The sequence below is a fragment of the Fukomys damarensis genome, unplaced genomic scaffold (assembly GCF_012274545.1).
Source record: "Fukomys damarensis isolate Sample0158 unplaced genomic scaffold, DMR_v1.0_HiC HiC_scaffold_1, whole genome shotgun sequence".
NCBI lineage: Eukaryota > Metazoa > Chordata > Mammalia > Rodentia > Bathyergidae > Fukomys > Fukomys damarensis.
Genome location: NW_022900913.1, coordinates 5,818,332 through 5,825,345, shown reverse-complemented (window position 1 = coordinate 5,825,345; position 7,014 = coordinate 5,818,332). Strand labels below are relative to the sequence as shown.

General features: G+C 42.6%; 1 long non-coding RNA gene across 1 annotated transcript; it reads right to left on the bottom strand.

The window, feature by feature from the left end:
• Positions 1-546: 546 nt before the first annotated feature.
• Positions 547-2,555, bottom strand: LOC104873743. Its single transcript, XR_783585.2, has 3 exons — positions 2,452-2,555; positions 2,168-2,216; positions 547-615 (listed from the first exon to the last, which is right to left on the bottom strand). It is a non-coding gene; the product is annotated as an uncharacterized LOC104873743 (long non-coding RNA).
• Positions 2,556-7,014: the final 4,459 nt, after the last annotated feature.

Sequence of the window (7,014 nt, the reverse complement as noted above, 5' to 3'; positions counted from 1 at the left end):
AACTCTACTGTGTACCTAAAATGTACCGATAAACTCAATGAGGAAAAAAAATTACCTGAATAGACAAAATGCGCTAGTAAAAAAAAGGATATGGAACAAACAGAAGAAATGGAGAGTAGACTGGTCACCCAAAGATCAACAGAGAGCAACAGAGAAATATTGGTCAAAGGATCAATAATTACTCTTAGAGAGAGAGCAAATTTCAAGAAATGTATTTTAAAACAAGGAAATCTCCCTTTGTACATTATTTTCTTATCATGCTTCATCTCAGCCCCTCTTTATAAGACTATTTAAAATGAGAATGAGTGACTAGTGCTGTTTTTATTAGCATTGTTTATACACGTGGAAATTCATATTTCAGATGTTACTTTTTAACTCCAACTTCGCTTTGAAGATCAATCTATTTTTACATGTAGGCAATGTACAAGCTTGGACTACGTTTTGAAATTTCATTAGTTTATTTCATTATTTTATGGATTTAGGCTTTCTCACTTTTCACTATTACAAACAGTAGTGGAGTGACCTTTTTTTCGGCGTCCTCTGCTCCGTGAATGCACTTGTGATCCCCCAGGGTTGGGCGGCTTCGTCTCAGAGGATCACTGCTATTGGTGGCTCCTTCCAAGCCACAGTGCACAAGGAATTGCTGATTCAGCCCCACGTCGGACATTTCATGGGGACAGAATCGCTTTTTAAGAGTAATAATCCATAGCAGGGATTTGGTTTTCTCCCTCAAATTTCTTTCACTGATACAAAAAACTATAAAAGTTGTAAATACTAGTGGAATGCCCTATGATATTTTGATACATGGGTACACATTATATCATTTTTGAAGAGACTTAAACATATCTCCTCAAGCATTTACCATTTCTTTATGGTAAATACATTCAAAAGCTTTTCTTCCAGGCTTTGAAATTAAAGTGCATTGCACTTATCTGTCGGTGACCTACTGTGCAGTACCACACCGGGGACTTCTTACTCTGCCACAACTGCGCCTTAGTTGCAGGGAGTTCTAGTGATCGTGGTGAAAATATTGGGGGGTAAACTGGGTTGTAAGCCCAAATATATCCCAATTTGTTGACATTTTTCTCCAAAATCACTGCACTTGCACAAGCTCTCTGGAAAGGTTTTGGTTTGCCCCTTGCTTTGATAATAAATGGTGAGTCTAATTTTTTAAAGTTTATCAACAAGGACACATAAAGTAGCATTTGAATTTTTAATTTATGGTCATCTACTCATTAATAAGCACACGAAAAGAGGCTGAAACTTGTTAGTGTTTTTTTTTTCTTTTTTCTTTTTACTACGAGTTGGCTCCTCAGACTCACTGACAGTGTATCTGCTTGTCATGTATATTTTCCACATTAGTCTTAGGAGTTGATGATCTAGCTTGAGAGTAGTATTCATTGGTTAATTAAAGGAAATATATAAACTCTGGGTTGACCATTGCCTCTTGTTTCTGGTAATGTTCTCAATTATAATGTAGCCAAATCTATGAAGATTTCCATGTTGGAAATTGTTCCCCCAATATTTTACAATAAGAAAATATACAGTGTAGCGATAAAGGGAAAAGGGCAAGTGATGTCAGTTTCTGCAGGGGATTTTTAAACATATGTATAAAATGAGAGTAAACAACAGACTAATTATAAAATGAAACTACAGTGTCTATAAAGGTCAAAGCACACATCTATAACAATTCAGAACATGCAGTCAGATACTTTTTTACATATCACATCTAGTCAGCAGTTATCCTAGGTGTGGCAGCTAAGCAGAGTTTTAAAAGTCAGCTGAGGGAAATGAAAGATGAAATTTAAGTGGTCCATCAACTTAATTTTGTTAACACATCCACATCTCCTATCACAAGACAGCATCTTATGATTCTAATGGCCACCTGAAAGACTTGGTGAGTCTTGGCCAATTTCCCAACTACGTATTTTAGAGTACACAGTTCCTTAGATTTATAAACCAACTCTAGAAAGAAAAAGACACTGATTCTACTACATAAAATATTATATTACAACATCAACACCTAGGACTCTTGAAGATGTAAAGAAAGCGGGGGAGCAGGAATGAAGAGAGTCTAGATTGCAAACCACACTTCTCTGGACACCATGAATATAGTCCACTCATGGGAACAACATGCTTACCACATCGAGAAATAAATCAGTCGTACCTTTCTTTAAACTTCTTAGAAGAGCCTCGAGGTTGATTGCACTGCATGGCTGCAAAGGGGAAAACCTGTGATCTCAGAACATATTAGTTGATAGACTAAGAGAATGCTGTTTATCTTATCCTTTCACTGAGATATTGCCTTACACATATCTGATTTTCCCCAGATTAAGTAAAAAAGCTTAGCCTAATTTTGTTGAATGAAACAAATTGAAAAGAAGCCCTCCTGGTCTCTGCCTTTCTCGCCCCTGGTGTTGAGTCACTCTGTCCACAGCCTTCCTGACATACCTCCGAAATTCCAGAATGTTCCAGATCTCATTGTCTTTGGAAACCCTTCTATCTTACTAGGATAGGGCTTCTTAACCACCATTTTGCTTCCCAGAGTTCCTTTGGCAAACACTGAGGACAGTTTGGTTGCCACAACAAAGAGGGAAGATTCTAAGAATCCCCAGTTGTTGGAGGCCAGAGATGTCACTGAACATCCTACAGTACACAGATGACTCTCCACACCATTATTATTATCTAGTCCAGAATATCAAGAGGGCTAAGTTTAAGTAACTCCACCCTGGAACAAAAGCCCCTTGTGGGCACAAGTTGTGGCAGCCAAAACTTTACCCCTGGCAGTGAGCACAGGAGTTAAGACAGAGTTAAAATCCAAGTATGTTCAACTGAACAAATTACCCACTCTGTGAATTTATTACTGACAGTGGAATGCAATAATTTTTCCTCATTCTTTTACTCCCCTCATAGGACTTGCTGCTATAGTCACTTGTATAGACTTCAGCCTCACATGGATTGCATGGAGGTTCATTGCTAGTTCTCAATTACCAGTTTGTGTGACACTGTCATTCTATTAGGACCATCTATTAATATTGCCATTCTAATAAATGACAAAACCATTGTGAAGTGGAGTCAATTTAGGAATACAACTTTAACATATGAATTTTACAATCAAATAAAATATTAATAACTTATGCAGCTTTAAATATTCCCTACAAAAAGCTGAACTCAATCCTTTATATCCATAAAGGAAAGTAATTTAGTTATTTCATAGGTTTACTTACTCAAAACTGAAACCTAAATCTTCTCAATAATTTCTTTATCAATATTTATTTTTCAAGATATTACCCATATTAAATATAAGAAATACATATTAAAAATCACTTTCACACTTTGGATAATAGTGGACAGTAAGAACATATTTTAGATACAAAATGGAAAGTGGAAGTTTATTTTTACATGCAAAATTTCCAGCCACTTTTGCAAACAAAGATATTTTTCTACAAGGTTTTCTCTCACTGCACAGTAAGAGGTGACAGCTTTCCTAATGGCTTGAAAGCAATCTCGTGCCCAATTACTCAATGGTTGGTTTCCCTGGAATAACAAGAATGCCAAGGCAACTAGTTAGCCATCAACCCTTATTATTTTCAAATACACAGCTTCTTTTCAGCAGCGCTCATTTAGAAGGCAGCTACCTTTTATTCGCTCATGATTGTCTGAGTGCTTTACCACTGTCGGAGCCAGGCTCCTGTGTATGGAATAAATGTCACAGATCACATGGGCCAGTCGTACTGGTGGGAGCGGTGAGAGGTACAACCACGCATCCTGTAAGGCCAAATTACCATGGAAGTTATCATTCTCCCTTATTTTTTTAGCGATAGTACCTTGAGAATTGTACTAGATTTTCCAAGGAAGGCCTTTTAACTAGAATAATCTTCAGGGCCAGGTGAAGGGACTGGAAGGTCAGCCTAGCAGATTTAGGTTACGGAGACTTTAGTCATCCAATCGAAGTAAGTAATTCAGCTGTATCACACAAATATTTAGCAAAGTTAGGAAGAGATGTAAAGGAAGATCTCGACAGATGGGAGTAGGGGCTGGGGATTTAGCTCAGTGGTTCCGGCACCTTCCTTGGAAGCCCAAGGTCCTGAGTTTGAGCTCTGGTGCCAAAAACAAAAACAAAACAAACAAACAAACAAACAAACACCAAATGGGAGCAAAGACAGACCAAGTACACTGGCCAAGGTGCTTAGGGGTTCATCAGAAAGAATGTGCACACATGCACAGCCAAGGCCCCCTGCAGAAAATAAGAACTCCTGTTCTATTTACAGAAGGCAAGGAGGGTGAAACTACACTGCCACTGACTCCAGGCTCAGAGAGAACTCAGCTCCAGCTGGTGCCCACCAGGTGGGGTGGGAAGACCTGAGAGGTGACTTATGGAGACAGATGGGCCCTCCTGCCTGAAGGGGACCTGGACAGAAGTGTAGAGGCATGGAGATGTTTTGAGAAGAGCTGGAACTACATGAGCTGAGATTTCTCATTTCATCTCCAGCTTCCTGGCCGAGTGGAATCTCCTTTAAGACTCAGAAGGGGTCCTGCAGGAGTAGAGGTCCACGGTCTGCATCTCAGCAAGACTTTCCATAAGCAGACAGCCTCAGAAGAGACTCACCCTGCAGGTGCAGACCAGGTCAGAATGGCTTCCTGCAGAGATTGCCCTGGGAGGAAGCAGCCTTTTGAGGATAGCACCGGCACTGCAGTGAGCTGGGGCTGCAGGAGCCTGTTGGGCAGAGGCCACACCTGAGGCCAAGGTCAAGGTAGAGGTGGCATGGACTGCATGGCTCACCAAGCCAAAGCTTGGCAAGGGTAAAGCAGAGCATGGCGTGTGAGGTGAAGTGAACCACTGTGTTCCTTCTGCAGAGGTGATTCTCGAGGTCTCGATCCAACCCCTCCTCTCCCAGTTCAGATTTCCATGGGAGATCAGATGGCAGACCCTGGGCCTGTTGCCATGCAGTTCCCCATCCCCAGCACTTCTCAAACTTTTATATGCACAGGACTCACCTGAGAGCCTCAAAATGCAGGGCAACTGACTCACTCACTAACTTTGTAAGAAGTGTTTTTGCTTTACTCTACTTTTCACTGCTATGACAAAATGCCTGAGGTAAACTAATTAAAGGAGAGAAGGTTTCAGAGGTTTCGGACCACAGTTAGCTGGCTCTGTTGCTCTCAGGTGTGTCTGGGGAGGCAGAAACACAATAGTAGAGGGTGTGGTGTAGAAAAGATGTTCACCTCCTGGTGACCAGGAAGCAGAGGGCAAAGGGAAGGATCTGAGCTCAAGAGGGATAGTTTGGGAAATGGATATGGAGCTCAAACTCACACCCCTCTGATCCTCTTCCTTCAAGGAAGCTCCACATCCTGATTCCAGCAGTGCCTAATAAAGGCATCGGATTAGCATCTCAGCAACAGACAACTCTGCTGGCCACAGTGGGGCTTTCACCACCCCAACACTTCCCCAAATCCCATCAGCAACCAAGTTTCCAACACAGTGAGATGCGGTGGGATGTATCATATGCAAACCATAAACTGTTTTTAACAACTGCAATGCAAAATCCAAGCTTTAGCTTCATGGCATAATTAATATTTTGTACCCAAGTTTAGGAATAAAAAAATATTTAATGGATGTACCATGAAATAAAATTGTCCACACTCTGACCAGAGTAAAACAATTGTGGCATGAAAAAAGAAGTCCAGAATAGAGGTGGCCCACCCCTTCCTCCTATTTATGGGGCAGTTGGCCATCAAAGCCCCTCTCCCCACACACCCCACACTCACTGGAGCAAATCAGCCTGGCAGGTCACATCCAGGTGGGGTGGCTTGGAGAAAGTCTTAGGCTGTCGTAGGGAAGTCCAACTTACCAAGATGAGGTATGATATTAAAAAGAGGGAGCCCTCCCCGTCCCCACAGTGCTTAGCCCCTCGGGCAAGTGGCATCAACATACTGGTGGAAAAACGTAAGCAAAAGCTCAGGACTCAACCCTGATCGCGGAAGGAACGAGCTCACTGGGGTCACACAGCGCTAAGCATGAAGCAATCATTTTTTCACACCAAGTCGGACAATTTCTTAATTCCCTGAGCTATTTGCACATTTCTTCACTGGAGTACCCCGACTGGCTGTCAAGAATAAGATTGCTAAAACTGTGTATTTTTCATTCCTCCTAGCTCAGAATTACAAACATATGCTCACCATCTCCACAAATGACAGGTTCGGCATAAATTGTTTTCTGCATTTAGTTCAAAGAAGAACAGTCAAAGCAGTTATCACTTCAAAACTGCCTGCCAAAAATTAAGACACGTGCGACCCGATTTATTAATTGTGCTTCTTTACAAGCTAGAGAAGAAGCTCGGTGAGCTGAAATGCGGCGCTGCCTCTCAAGGCTGTGTCAGTGAGTCCTCCCGGCAGGAGGTGCCAGGCAGCATGAAGCTTGGGGAGGCCACAGGAAGAGCACAGCAGAGTCGCCCACTCGCAGAGTTTGCGTGAGAAGGAGGGACTTTCCACGGGATCTGGAGCTTTTCAGCTCTAGGGCTGTTCCTGTCGTGAGGCTATGCCTGAGGCCAAGAACCGGAAGTACGGATTAGATGCCATACAATCGTGGGAGTTGGGCATGAAGCGAGGTAGCAGGGGCTTCTCCGTGAAGCTGGGAGGTCAGGAGCAGGGACGGACACGGGAAGACTCAGATGTCATTCGGAGGCGGTTAGTAAGGGGCGTGGCCACACCCCGCTCCAGGCCCGTAGTGGTCACTGGAATGGTAAGCGCAGCAGAGACCACTAGGGCTCCTGAGCCGAGAAGGGATTCGGTTCCAGTGCAGCCACGGCGGAGGGGTGGGAGCCGAGGTCTCTCTTTGTGTTCGTGTCTTTGTCTCCCTGTCTCTCTAGCTGTCTCTATCTCTCTCACATATCCACATGTGATTTATGTAGTGCTACAGGAGTATTTTCAGAAAAGTATTTTTTATTTCATGGATACATGTTCACCATTCATAATGCTTCTATTTCTTGTGGGGAGTTGTTCCCTGCACATAAC